The 13094-nt window shown below is 46.2% G+C and overlaps 1 protein-coding gene across 2 annotated transcripts in view; it reads left to right on the top strand.

The window, feature by feature from the left end:
• Positions 1–13094, top strand: part of SHROOM1 (shroom family member 1) — a 95683-nt gene that overhangs the window by 32322 nt on the left and 50267 nt on the right. Inside the window, exon 2 of one of the 2 annotated variants that reach the window (XM_077326920.1) lies at positions 541–637. The exons of the other annotated variant lie outside the window; for it this stretch is intronic. The gene's annotated coding sequence lies outside the window, so the exon portion shown is untranslated. The remainder of the gene's footprint in view (positions 1–540; positions 638–13094) is intronic. 2 annotated transcript variants of the gene reach the window in all.

The raw sequence follows: 13094 nt of genomic DNA, 5'->3' as shown, positions 1-13094 counted from the left end.
TCCATAGAGAGGGGGGCGTTGAGGATTACACCCAGCTTACTGGTGGACTGAGCCCCTGATAGCTGTATACTGTCCGGTTGGGCAAACGTGCTTCCTTGCTTGGATCCTTCCTGCCTAGCCATAAGACATCTGTCTTTGAAGAGTTGAGTTTTGATGACCATGTTTGAGCCACCTTGTCACTGCTTTCAGACATCTGGCTAAGGTTTCTGGGGGAGAATCAGGGCAGTCATTAATCAGAAGAAAGAGCTAGATGAAATGCTGGAAAATACATGCTTGGATCTCCTGCCATGTGTGTTTGTTATTGTTGTTCTTAATGGTAGTGTCATGAGTCAGTTGCAGTCTTCAGACTCCTTTGAGGAGGAGCTGGAGGGGCAACCCTGGGGCACAGGCAGAGGATCAACTGGGAGAGTTGGAGAAGCTGGCTATTGAGTCTGAAGTACCTCCACCAGCTGTAGAAGAGTTGGTTTCTATACGCACTTTTCTCTACCAGGAATCTCAAAGTGGTTTATAATCACTTTTCCTTTACTCTCCCCACAACAGACACCGCAGTGTGGCTTACAAACAAAGAAGCACCCCACAGATACAGTCACGAAAATCTTTGATGTCCCAGGGCTAGGCAATAGGAGGATCTAATAAGGTAACCAGAACAGATTGGTGCAATACCATTCATGTGTGAAAAGGTGAAGCTATCAGAAATCCAGGGGGGTGATACCAGGCATTTGGCCAAAGATATATTGTCAGGAGTGACCGCCTTTCCTGACCCTTGATGTGCTTATGCAGATGCCTGTCCTCACAGCTATCTTCCAGCAAGAACTCAACCTTTAGCACCACCTCCAAGTGGGATTCCACAGAGACACTTAAAATGTTGAAAGGAGAAACAGTGGGCTGGATCGAGGCATGTAACCTTGCTCCTACATGTCGCTTTTCCCCAGCTTTCTCTCCCCAGCTGCTTTCCTCTTAGCAGGTTTCCAGAGAGGTCTCTGCCTCGACTGGGAAAAAAGCAGCTAGGACAGAGCAGGTGAAAACTGGTGTGGAAGAGACTAATTCTAGTTTTGTCTAAATCTCCCCTATGAATTGTGTTTCTGCAGATATACCCTCCCTCCCCCTTTTTTTTTTTAGATGTTTAGCATTGACGATGTCTTGTTCACTTTGGTTCTGATGCCTTCCCACAAGCTCTTTGCTTCTAAATTAGACAAGGCTCTAGCTGCCAGTCATGCAACTGAATGGAATCTTTAGAATGCAGTTTAATATTTGTCTTAGCCATTTGTACCTTGATAAGTAACAGGTCATTCCCAGCTGGGCACAAGACTCAACACTGGTAGGCTGCTCATGATGTTTGTTTTGCATTTCACATGTTTATTGATCACATTCTTCTGAGGGCTGCTGGATCTTGTAAAAGAGGTTGATAACAGGATTTTCTTTTGTCCCACATTTCTGTAAAGCTGTTGGAAATCAATTCAGGTCCCCTTGCCTTTCGTTCATTAGTTTGTTGAGCAAACATTATTAAAATATATAATCTGTTAAATTCCTGACAGAAAAAAACACATCCTTAAATTAATTATGAGTGAGATTAGCACCCCACCTGAAAAACCGGGGCCCTATCCTGGGGATTGATCTCTGCATCCTCCAGTCATATTGTACCATCTCAGGGCCATTCCACACAGGGAAAATCCAGCGAGATCCTTACCTTACACTGACGCTTTTATTTTGGCATTTTAAATGACGCTGTAAGCATCCCGCCTCGTTGCAGTGCAGTTCTCGCTAAACCTCCTGTTTTTTAGCAAGAGTAGTGTAATCGCAAAAAGTGGATTACCCAGATTGAAATCCTGCCAGCTATTGCAATCATCAGTCAAGGGAACGTTAGGAGACGATGGCAGTATTTGTCACTCAAGGAGACGTCCCGCCTTCGTCCAGCCACCATTATTTCTGGGGGTGGGGTGGGGCGGAAGTGTTTTTTTCCCCTCTCTAACCATTGAATATGTTCTGTTACCCAAATTGCTTGGACACGTGTCCTAAAAACACGTATCTTTGAGCTTGTGGGGAATATTAGCTCAAATGCTGCGAGAGGGGGGTAACTTAGCGTTATCGGATCGTTACCTTTGTATACGAGGGTTATTCCACCTGTAGGAACTCAAGGCAAACACAGATTTAAATGGTAAAATGTTAATATAAGCTTTTATTGAAAGGAAAATAACAAAAGTACACACAAATAGCTAACACACATACAAGCAGTCATATAGAGAAGGGGGAGGAAGAGTGGAAGGCTTGATAGTTACCTGTCCAAGGAGTGGTGGGTCAGAGGAAGGAGCACGAACCAGCGTGGGAGGTCCCGGGTTGGAAGACACTCAGAGTGGCTGTGTGAAGCCACGGTTTTTATAGGATTTTGGGAAGGGGGCTATGTGACAAGGCTCAGGTAAGCATGTGCTGGAAGTTTCCAGGGTCCCCAGAGATTAGGACAATACCTGGCCAAGTGGGGGGTGATGGCCGTAAATGGATTTGGATAAAGGTATTAATGGCTCTGAGGAAGAGAGCCATCAGGTCTAGCTGGCAGGGTGTGGGGAGGAAATATCCCCTGGCAGAGGGGCCAAGTGTGAAAAATGTTGCAAGACAAAAGATTTTCCTAGGAGCCCTTAGGCAAACAGGAAGAAGCCAGTCCACTCACTTAGAAATACAATGGGGGGGGGGTCGAGAGTAGGGCATGGAGGCACCTGGATTTCCAAACCTGAGGCAGAGAGCAAGATTTCTAAGATGGAGTCTGGCCTGGCTTGGCTGACCCTAGCAGTGTCATGGCTTTAGCTTAAGCCTAGACTATTGTGGGGTGCCATTGGTTATAGAAGACAGTGTGCCAAGGCATAAGGCAGGGATCCTGCCATGCGTAACATTCCCCCCCTTCTGTAGTGAATTATATGTCCAATTTATTCACTACAGACCAATGTATAATGCGTTAGTGGCGGCAAAGATTGAAATTCAGACTAGAAATTCAGAGAGAAAAGTGGGACCATCTTCTGCCACTACAAAAACTACAAAAACTTAAGCCAAATTAAAAACAAAACACATTTAGGAGGGGTTTGGGTGACTTAAGGAAAGCTATGAAGTTGCTGTTCCTCTTTACCACAACCACTCAAAACTAAATGTAACATACATGAACTATGAACTAGCTAAGCGTGAGGTCTCCACCATATGAATAAAGCAATGAACCAATGCAAACTAATATGTTGAGCAAGGCAATATAGCAAACAATAGACAAAAAGCAAATGCAGGGAATACCAAATTCTATGCAGGCAGGAAACTGTGGGCAGTACCTGAGCAATATTTTAGAATGCAAGCACTAGGCAATCCTAAAAATGCTGGCAATGAATATCAAGCAATTACTATGAAGCAGGCAGAAAGTGGCAGAAACTAAAAAGTTAGACAATTAACTAAGCAATGGCTTCTAATAAGCAATGCAATAAGAACAAAGTAAAGCTAAGCAATTTAGCAGAACTTATATACATAAACTAGCAAACTATTTAAAACTGATGATACAGGCACAATGCAATAGACAGTGAGTTGAAATACAGAGCACAATACAATTTGGAATACAGACAATACAGTTTGAAAAACTTCCTCCCCCCTTGTCCCATTGGTAAAGGTGGGAGTGAAGCTGGAGATTCCTTGAATAGTTGAACATGAGGATTGATGAGGATGAGCAACTGGTTCAGCAGTTGAAGATGTTGATATATATATGCATATATATAAAAGACATTGCTGGGTGATGTTTGCAAACACATAGAATGGTGAAGGAGGTTCCTCCATGGGGGTAAAAAGCAACTTTGGCGAGGATCCATTTTATGAGAGAGCCACTGGCAAGAGGTTGTAGCAACAAGCAAATAGCTGGAGATGTGTTCAGCATACCAGTTGATCTTTCTTCCCCCCCTTGTGACTGAAATGGCAGGGGAAGAGGCAGTGAAGGCACTAATCCAGGGCGTCAGAGGGTATGCAGGGTCAGAGATTGCACATAGAAGAAGCAGCAGGCAGGCTGGGCAGCGAGGCTTCATAGAACAGGAGCTGGGGTAAACAGCAAGCATCAGTAGTTCACCAGCAAGTAGGCTGGGGCAGAAAGCGCAGAACAGCAGGTCATGACCACAGGACACATCCATAGCAAACGCAGGCAGAGGATCGCTGTCATCTTGACCAGGTCAGGTCTGGAGGTTGGCGAGCAGGATACAGGTGAAGAGCACACAGGCAGGACCATCAGGAACTGGCCTGGCGATCTGAGGTTTGTGATGCACAAGCCTGGAGCCTCACTAGGGCAGGCTTGGCAGACGCGGGTTGCAAGAATGTTTGAGTGGCCCAGGGCATCAACAGCACAGTGGAGCTGAAGAGCTCAAGGGGGAGACACCCAATTGAGAGCTTTGAAGACAAAGATTGACAAAAGTTCAGTGGAGAAGTGTGTGCAGCTGCAAAGAGTGATGCTGCAAAGTCTGTTGAGGCTGGGCTCAAGTAGGCACACAGCCTGATGGATATACAGATTAGGAAAAATACTCAAAAATTTAGAGCTTTGAAGACAATGAACTCAAAATGAAAGATTGGAGCAGAGGGGTGCCCCCATAAGTGACTGTCAAAAAGATCTACTGTGGTGGGTGCCCACCATGACCTTACAGAGACTGAAAATAGAAATTAAGAGGAGCTAGATGCCATCTCCAGGGAGAGAGAGGGAGATTAGAGCAATCATAAAACAAGAGAAGGAGGTTGCCAAACTCCTGGTGAGTTTGGGAATTTGAGAGAAAACTGATAGATTACTATGGGTGACTGAAGCAAGATACTTGTAGAAATACACAAGAGGAGAGAAATTCCTTCAAGTCCTGTAAGAAGATAGTTTTTGGATGCTAGGTCTACTGGCCTTCTGCACTGTTGTGTAAAAAGAAGCATTCAGAAAAAGAATCAAAGAGCCAAAGTTAAAGGTTCCTGCAAACATGTTGCAAATGGTCTATGAATGAATAGATTAGCAGCTCAAATACACACACATATATATGAGGGGAAAAAATAAGAATTGCTAGGTAGAATCTGGTCAATTGCTTCCCAAGTTAATAAGCACAAAAAGAAATAGAAGCTCTATGCAATAGGTTAAAAGCATAAGCAGAAAACATACTACAGATTTTTCTCTATAAGGAACATAAGATAAATCAAAACACAAAAAGAAAGCTTAAAAACAAAACTTGGATAGTGATCTATAAAGATCTTGCAATAAAGAGCACAAGAGAGGACTCCTAATTAAAAGAGGACTCAAAAACATGGCAAAAGAATTTGCAAAATATTGTGGATTGACATCTTTTAAAAGTTACATTGGAGTACTGCTGAGAATATGAGTGGGAAAGAATGAATGAGAGGAACATGAAGATGAAGTCAGAGTCCCATTACACAATAGTGTGTCAAAATAATTGTGTTCTTAAGGAGGAAAGACTGTTCCTCTGTACATACACAGAGTGCCTTTTCATAGGAGTCAGGCTGCGTGGAAGCCTGAGTACCCAAATGAAAGGTCTGTATGAAACTTTCTAAACATATTCAAAACAAAAACAAAATTGCAAAAACAGATTTTTCTTACGAAAAAAGGGAAAAAAGTGTTAACTGCCAATTAAAATTTAAACTAGGAAGTAAAAATGTCAGAGGGAAAAGCTATGGAGGGAATGCTTTTTCTCAAAGAGAAAATATTTCAAATACTAAAAGCAGCCAAAATTGTCTCAAAATAAAAACTAAAACTAAACATATTGTAGAACAGAACTATTTTACAGTACTCTCCCCCCCCCCCCTAGATTCTCTCTGAGGTAGGGGTCAGTCTTTAAAGAAACAAAACTTCTTTCCTTCCTGATTTGGAAAGAAAGAATACTTTCAGTCCTTTGTTATGTGGATTAGTTGCCTGGATGGGGGAGAGCAAGGCATGAGTCATGGGGCTGAGTGCCTAGGAAGGCAGTTAGACAAAGAGAGTCTGTTTTAAGATTGCAAAATAGTGGCTGTTTCAGTGTGACTGCAACTGTATCTGGAGGCTCTACCAATTGCAGCCAAATTTAAAATTTGAAAATTTTAAAGTAAAAATTGAAGCACACATGTTGAACCATTATTTTTCCTGTGTATATCATTGAATCTGTTAACTTTGCTTGCAACATTTACTGGGAGGAGGGAAGCTAAGAGAAAATTGAAAAGGAATGTTGTCCTTGCAACAAATTCTTCCCTGTTAAAATAATGGTTGTCACCTTGGATTTTGGAACTCTGTACAGGTTCAGAGGCAGGGTTTCCTTCCTGACTCTGTGATGGGGGAACTGAGAATATTTCCTCTTCTTTAAAGACAAGAGGTGAAGCTGGGTTACTGGATCTGCTGTATTTTCTTTTCAATTTATTATCTGTGTGGCTTTGGAAATCCAGGACATTTTGCAAATGGGTTTTTACTTTAAAAAGTTCACCCTGGAATTCCTTGTTTTTCTCATTAAGATCCTTAATTTCTAGATCTTGTTTCTGGGTAAGTGTTTTAAATTTCTCTATTTCCTTCTGCCAATCCTTAGGGGATTCAGAAGAAATTTCTGTGGGCTTAGTTCTTGTCTCCATCTCTGGCTCAGATCTGAGCATTTTCCTGGTTTTCCTCATCCTCATGGCCTTCACAAAGGCACACATGAGCACAGATGTGGGTTGGTTATCATACTGGGTCATGTCTGCCCCAGTATTTCTAAGTTCCCGCCACAGAAAAATCCGGTCCCTAATTTTATTCTGCCACTGAGGGACAGAATCTCTATTAGGTTTGGGATTGTTCTGGGGGAAGTTATTGGAAGAAAAACCACTCTGTGGCTTATCCCTGTTTTGGACAGGGGAAGGTGGCTGTGGGAACTCTGCCTGGTGGAGGGAGAGTCTCCCATATGCTAGGACAAGCTTGTCCAGAGGCTGCTTATGGAACTGGGCCATGTCCAGTCCGGCTTTCCTGAGTCTAGCCCAAAGATGTTTCCGCAAAGAGGCATCTGAGCTCTGTTGCTGATTGGGGGCTGCTACGCTCGGCAAAGGATTCCCAGATGGGGGTGGAGGAGCAATAGCTTGAGAGCTTTGGGAAGTTCCTGTGCCCTGAGCAGGCAGATTCTTCCCTGCTTTTAAGCTATGGCTTCTGCCGTTGCCTCTCGGGCCCTTTTCCGATTGAGCCCGTGGTGGGTCCACGTTCCCGTTCCCTCTAGGACAGGAATGGGGGCCATTGTTGGCATACATGACCGCTTGTACTGGCTCCTGACTACTCTGTCTCTTCCTCCCCGATGGGGGAGGAACTGGACCTGTCACTCTCACTAGGTCCGCGATGTGTCGGAGCTTCTCCTCAAGCTCACCCCAGGTCAAAGCGGCTGCATTGGTCGGGCCCATCATAATCCGTGTCGGATTATTGATGCCTCCCAGGACGGCCTCCTTGAACTCGGGAGTGTTGTACTGGGGGGCACCGTTGCCGTCCACCCGGACAAAACCAGAGAGCAGACCCAAGAACTGCTTGCGGCTGCAATATACATCTGCACCCTCATCCGCTTTCTGCCTGTCCATGTAAAACAAGCCAGGGAGCGGCTGAGCTGGCCAGAGTATTCTGGCTACCTCGCGGATCCACTCTAGACGTGGAAGCGTGTTCAGCCCTCTAGATGCAACTGCCGAGTTCAAGACAGCTAGGTCAGACCCTGACATGCAAAGTCGCGCTAGCTGGCACAAGTCCTCCGCAGTGGCATCAGTGTGCTGGTAATAAACCACCGAAAGCCACTGTACTCCAGTGTCCTTGTCTAGAGGTCCAAGCCAGTCTGCTACTATTTTAGCCTCCTGCGGTTTCCAGGCTAGGGCTCTCTGTATTTCAGATCTCTCCACACGCCCACCCTGGGTGGTACATTGGACTGCTTCCATCTGGACTGGGTTTACGGGAGCTGGAGCAACCCAGTCGGGATTCACCGGTGGACTCTCGACGGTCTCTGCGGGTGCCGATATCGGATCAAAGGAGATCAGATTGGGCACATCGGGGAGGCCGTGGGGGTACACCACTGAGATTAGGGCCGTTTGGATTCCTAACCTTTCCTCCAAGGCAGCAATCTTATGTTTACACGTGTCGTGGGTTACACTTGCGTGTTTAGCCTGGTTGTTCTCCATGAGGAACTTAGCTGCTCCTCGGATCTTCACTTGCTCTGATTCTAGTTCGACAATGCGAGCCTCAGCTATCTCAGCTCTTTGCCTTGTGGCTTGGAGCTGACTTTCTAGTTCCTGGATGGTCTGAAGCTGATAAGCCTTCTCCACCCGTGCACTCAAGCGCTCAGTTCTCATGTCCTCCATCTCGTCGGAGAGGTGGATGATATGAGCTTCACGCTGTTCCAGGAGATCAGTCAACTGGGTCTCCCTTTGGTTCAAGAGATCAGCTGACTGGGCCTCCTGTTGTTCCAGGAGATCAGTTAACTGAGTCTCCCGTTGTTTCAGGAGATCAGTTAACTGGGTCTCCTGTTGTTTCAGGAGATCAGTTAACTGAGTCTCCCGTTGTTTCAGGAGATCAGTCAACTGGGTTTCCCGTTGTTTCAGGAGATCGGCTGACTGGGTCTCCTGTTGTTTCAGGAGATCGGCTGACTGGGCCTCCCTTTGTTCGAGAAGGTCAGTCAGCTGAGCTACCTGCTCCTTCAATAGGGCATCCTTTTCTTCTAGGGAATGTTGCAGCTCAGCAATCTGAGCTACACTGTCCTGAAGGGCAACAAACATACCCCAAGTGGCATAAGAGTCCTTACTGCCACCCCCGAGCTTCCTGGTGTTACACCATTCTTGGAAAGCCTCGGTAAGGGTTTCCAGGGGGTTAGAGCTTTTAAAAGCTCCCGGGCGCCAGGGGTTCCGGCCACCCTTCTTGGTCACCCAGAGTGTCAATCTGTCTGCCGGTTCCTTACGGGCAGTCAGGCCAGTCAGATTGAATCTGGATGCCATTTCTTCCTATTAATTTCCAAGATCTTAAAGGGGACGGGGTTGGTTTTCTGGCTTCTTGTTGCTGGGCAAGCAAGCACAGAGGGGATGAGTTTAGGGGCAGCCGCTGCTCGTCTCTTGAACAGCAGGGGAGAGAGGGAAAAGGATCCCGTGGAGTTTAACCTCTTACGGGTGTGGCTAGTTTATTTTTGGCTGAGAATGGCCGGGGCTCTTCTCAGTTCAGGGCAAAAACTACCGAAAAACCAAGAGGATGGCTGATTTTTCCAATCAAGGTTGCCGGAGCGCACTTGACCCTCGGGAAAACCACCGAAAACCTGGAGGTATTTTTAGGGAAGAGATCACTGGGGGATTTTCTTGCGGCTTCTATATCCTTCAAAGCGGCAAGGGAAAAAGGGGGAAGGGCTCCCGTCAAGGCACGTCCTTACGGGGTTTGGCTAGTTTTCTTATTTTATACCGAGATGGCCGGGGCTCTCTCGATTCAGGGACAAAACTACCAAGAAAACCTGAGGGTACTGGCTAATTTATTCGGTTAGGATCGCCCTGGCTTTCCTGAACACGGGGAAAATTACCAAAACCTGGATCATCTGAGCTTCACAAAGCCCGCTTGAGTTCTCGTGCCACTCCCGACACTCGAAACTCCAACTCCTGCGGCCGCAGGGCAATTTGGTGCTGCAGAGAGCGACTCTGCTTGCACGAGTAGTAGCGGTAGGGGGATTTTCCTGGTCCTTCCTACAGCTAAGAGGAATTTTGCCTAACGCCTTCCTACGCTTGGCTAATCCCTAGTTGTTGGGTGCGTGTCGTCCACCCGCCCGTCTAAGCCTAAGAAAACCTTGCTTCGGTGTTCCTAGCCTTAAAGGAAACTAATCTCCAGCAGGAGCAAAACAATAGCAAAAGGGTAGAAAAGAGAGAGAGAGGCCAACCCTTTTAGAAAGCACACTTCCAAGAGCACATTCACACACTTATGCCAAGAGTTCAAACGGGCTTTTCCCCTTACGTCCGGGTTACTGGAGAGTGCCGTGTGTCCACTTTACTCCCGAGTAAGCCTGGGGCAACTGCCCGCGAGATCCACCATAATCTGTTACCCAAATTGCTTGGACACGTGTCCTAAAAACACGTATCTTTGAGCTTGTGGGGAATATTAGCTCAAATGCTGCGAGAGGGGGGTAACTTAGCGTTATCGGATCGTTACCTTTGTATACGAGGGTTATTCCACCTGTAGGAACTCAAGGCAAACACAGATTTAAATGGTAAAATGTTAATATAAGCTTTTATTGAAAGGAAAATAACAAAAGTACACACAAATAGCTAACACACATACAAGCAGTCATATAGAGAAGGGGGAGGAAGAGTGGAAGGCTTGATAGTTACCTGTCCAAGGAGTGGTGGGTCAGAGGAAGGAGCACGAACCAGCGTGGGAGGTCCCGGGTTGGAAGACACTCAGAGTGGCTGTGTGAAGCCACGGTTTTTATAGGATTTTGGGAAGGGGGCTATGTGACAAGGCTCAGGTAAGCATGTGCTGGAAGTTTCCAGGGTCCCCAGAGATTAGGACAATACCTGGCCAAGTGGGGGGTGATGGCCGTAAATGGATTTGGATAAAGGTATTAATGGCTCTGAGGAAGAGAGCCATCAGGTCTAGCTGGCAGGGTGTGGGGAGGAAATATCCCCTGGCAGAGGGGCCAAGTGTGAAAAATGTTGCAAGACAAAAGATTTTCCTAGGAGCCCTTAGGCAAACAGGAAGAAGCCAGTCCACTCACTTAGAAATACAATGGGGGGGGGGGTCGAGAGTAGGGCATGGAGGCACCTGGATTTCCAAACCTGAGGCAGAGAGCAAGATTTCTAAGATGGAGTCTGGCCTGGCTTGGCTGACCCTAGCAGTGTCATGGCTTTAGCTTAAGCCTAGACTATTGTGGGGTGCCATTGGTTATAGAAGACAGTGTGCCAAGGCATAAGGCAGGGATCCTGCCATGCGTAACAGTACTCCTTTTTCTTCTAACACTTGTCTTTCTTTGAAGATGCCCGTATTAAATAATAGGTCTTTATATCGGAGATAAGTCAGTCTTTTTTGTTGAACTTTGCTAAAGTATGCCTCAATTGGAAACTTTAGTATTGATGGTGCTGGAGATAGTCTTCTTCCATACTTTGTCCACACTTTCAGTAGTCCAGTAATCCATGAGTTTTGTATTGTCTCCTGTTTCTGTTTCCCTGATGGCCACAATCTTTCATGAAAACTATTGCCTGTTGTCCCTTTTTCAAAAATAATTTCTTTTTTTTATTATATATTTTTTATTTTCATAAAGATAGAAATATAGAATAGAGACAATGTAAGTTATTTATACAGAGAATAGTAAAATATAGTCTTCACTTGAAAATATAAGACCCCACATTAACTACACAATGGTATGAACTTTTGCCCAAAGCTTATAAACTTTTTCACGTTTCCATCACGTTTAAGAAGAGAAGCCTACTTTGTTACCACCTTTCCAACATTTGTTTTAACAATTTTAATGGTCATTTTTGGTATCCCATAACACCTATAAAACAATTTATACTTAACACAATCTTAGAACCATCCACATTTAGGAAAAGAGACCTACTTAGTTGTACAGAAGAAAAATATATAAGTTGTTATATAAGTATAAGTTATATAAGGATAAGCTGTTAATACAAAAAATGGTAAAATAAAGTCTTCGTTGGCCACATTTACACCTCCTCGATTAGGTGCCTCCCTTTAGTCATGCCTTAAGTTTAGACTGGGAGTTACTGCGGAGATATATTCAATAATACAGATTCAGCTTGCATAGGAAATGCATAAGACCCCACAATAACTACATAATAGTATAAACTTACAATGAGCAGTAAAATATAGTCTTCATCTGTTGTTGTTGTTGTTGTTGTTATTATTATTATTATTATTATTAGATTTATAGCCCGCCACTCCCTTGTGGCTCGTGGCGGGTAACAATATCACAAATCCCCATTAAAACCCCATAAAAACAATAATAACATTGCCAATATTGCCGGCATGGCAAGAACGGCAGCTCAACTTCCCCCCCCTCCCTCCCACTACTAGTGGGTGGAGAGGAGGTCCTGATGATGTTTTGCTTCGGGTCCAGAACCCGAGTCCCTGGGGGAGGCATAGATCTATTATCAGGCCTGGCCTCAACCATAAACCTGGCGGAAGAGCTCCATCTTGCAGGCCCTGTGGAACGCTGAAAGATCCCGCAGGGCCCGCAGCTCTCCCGGGAGCTCATTCACCAGGTCATGGCCAGGACCGAAAAGGCCCTGGCCCTGGTTGAGGCCAGGTGTGCTTCCCTAGGGCCGGGAACGACCAACAGGTTTTTACCCGCAGAGCGCAAGGCCCTGCGAGGGGCATAGGGCGATAGGCGGTCCCTCAGGTATGTTGGTCCCAACTCGCGTAAAGCCTTGAAGGTTAGAACCAGAACCTTGAACCAGATATGGGCAGCAATTGGCAACCAGTGCAGCTGCCTCAGCACTGGCTGGATGTGGGCCCTCCAAGATGTGCCAGTGAGGACCCTAGCAGCTGCGTTTTGCACTAGCTGAAGTTTCCGGATCAAGGACAAGGGAAGGCCCGCGTAGAGCGAGTTACAGAAATCTATTCTGGAGGTGACCGTTGCATGGATCACTGTGGCTAAGTGTTCGGGGGACAGGTAGGGCGCTAGTAGTCGGGCCTGGCGAAGGTGGAAAAACGCCTGGCCCGGTACTTTTTTGACCTGCGTCTCCAAAGTCAGGGAGGCGTCAATGGTCACACCCAAGTTCCTGACCTGGGACGTGATGGTGAGTTGCGTCCCTGCCAGGGTGGGTAAGCGCGCTTCCTGGTCCTGCCCCCTACGTCCCAGCCACAGGTTGAGTTTCAGGCGACTCTGCTCGAACCATTCTGTCACTGCTTCCAAACATCTGGTGAATCGTTCCGGGGGGGAGTCCGGGCGGCCATCCATGAGGAGGTAGAGCTGGGTGTCATCAGCGTACTGGTGGCAACCCAGTCCAAAACTCCGTACCAACTGGGCCAGAGGGCGCATAAAGATGTTGAATAATGTGGGGGAGAGGACTGCGCCCTGAGGGACCCCACAAGGGAGTCTATAGGAATGCGAGAACTCATCTCCCACTGCAACCCTCTGGGTCCGGTCCTGGAGAAAGGAGCGTAT

Source organism: Paroedura picta, chromosome 3 (genome assembly GCF_049243985.1).
Source record: "Paroedura picta isolate Pp20150507F chromosome 3, Ppicta_v3.0, whole genome shotgun sequence".
NCBI classification, from domain to species: Eukaryota; Metazoa; Chordata; class Lepidosauria; order Squamata; family Gekkonidae; genus Paroedura; species Paroedura picta.
The sequence above is the reverse complement of the archived record's forward strand: the minus strand, read 5'-3'. Positions and strand labels throughout refer to the sequence as shown.